This window comes from Rutidosis leptorrhynchoides, chromosome 10, assembly GCF_046630445.1.
Source record: "Rutidosis leptorrhynchoides isolate AG116_Rl617_1_P2 chromosome 10, CSIRO_AGI_Rlap_v1, whole genome shotgun sequence".
Classification (NCBI taxonomy): domain Eukaryota; kingdom Viridiplantae; phylum Streptophyta; class Magnoliopsida; order Asterales; family Asteraceae; genus Rutidosis; species Rutidosis leptorrhynchoides.
In genome coordinates, this window is record NC_092342.1 from 35083374 (window position 1) to 35085189 (window position 1816).

Sequence of the window (1816 nt, forward strand, 5' to 3'; positions counted from 1 at the left end):
CGACTAAAGTTTTAAAATCGACAAACCGGTCATTAAACGGTAAAAACCCCCTTTTATAATAATAATACTACTCCTATATATATATTTTTATACAAATATATTTTTTAAAAATATAGCGTTAAACTTGGCTAGCTCCCTGTGGAATGAACCAGACTTACTAAAAACTACACTACTGTACGATTAGGTACACTGCCTATAAGTGTTGTAGCAAGGTTTAGGTATATCCACTCTATAAATAAATAAATAAATAAATAAATAACTTGTGTAAAATTGTATCGTATTTAATAGTATTTCGTAATAAAAATACTACTCTTTTGTACCCCTTCGCTTTAACATCAAGTATTTTTGGCGCCGCTGCCGGGGAACTGCTTAAACGCCGGAAGGGAAACGCTATATAAAAAAAAAAAAAAGATTCTTAGTTTACTTTTGTAAAAATACGTTTATGTAAAAATACGTTTTAGTTATTAGAAATATAAAAAAAGAAAAATATATATTTTTAAGAGTTTGTTAAATTATAAAGTTTCTTTATTTTTATTTTAGTTTTTAAAATATAAGTTTTTATTTATTTATATAAATATTTTATAAAAACATAAAATTAAAAACAAAAGTAAAAAGTAAAAAAAAAAAAAAACAATCGGGCCACTACACTGTAGCAGCCCAATATCTGGCCCGAATTCGCAGACCATGCGATCGCATGGTAAAACAACTAACACCTCATGCGATCGCATGAGGTGAGTTGACAGGTCTGAACCCTTTGACTGTCGATTAGGGTTAGGATTATTTAATAATTATTATTAATTAATTAGTTAATTAGGGTTTAGTTATTTTAATAATTAATTTTTAGTTTATTTTGTATTTTTAGTTTTAATTGGTTTTATTTAGTTTTATAAATATATAAAATTAATACTTTTATAAAATAAATAATATAAAAATAATATTTTTATAAAAATTGTACTTTTTACAACTTTAAGTTTATTTTTATAGTTTGTATCTTTTTATTTGTTTTAGCGTAATATTTGTATTTTTCGTTCGTATTTAGTTTTCAGTCATAGTTTTTGCCATAGTTATTTTTATTTCTAGATTTTTAGGCTTTGCCATAAAATCTTTTAAGTGCTTTTTCTTTAGACTAAGATTTAGGTGCTTTAGAATTTTGCGACACCGTTTTTATATTTTAGTACTTTTTAAGTTTTTGCCGTTTTGGATATAAAATTTCTTTTAAGCTTTAATACCTTTAGATGCAACTTTTAATTCTTAGTTTTTAGACTCTTAAGTTTCGACGCGCTACGTTCTTTTTATTATTTTTCGACCTTTTATTTTTCGACGTTTTTCGACGCGTTCTTTTTCTTTCTTATTTCTCGCCGCTCTAGTTTTTTAGGACATAGAATTTTCTATTTCTTCTCTAAAATTTCTTTAAATTTAACGAAAAATTATTTTAAGTGGTTAAATTGATAGACATCCAAAATTTTCTGGTTCGTAGTAATAGTTGGATTTGTTAGTGGCGAGTTGTGGGCTTCCGATTTAAAGGGTCCTGGCTACCTGCTACATCTATTGGCTATTCGAAACGTGGGCAAAATCAGAAAAGTCTATTAATTTGATAACTTATATAATTTTTATCCTTTATAATTAATAGGATATTCAGTGAATGCACCGAGCAAAACGTTCACCACCTTTCATACGTTCACCACCTGTAACCAGATCAAGACATCTAGCCAATATTGTTGCCGTTGATTTTTCTTTAGAATCGTCATCCAGTCGACCAAGTACTCCAATTCAAATTTCCGATAATCCATTTTTTGAACCAGACCTCACAATTGAG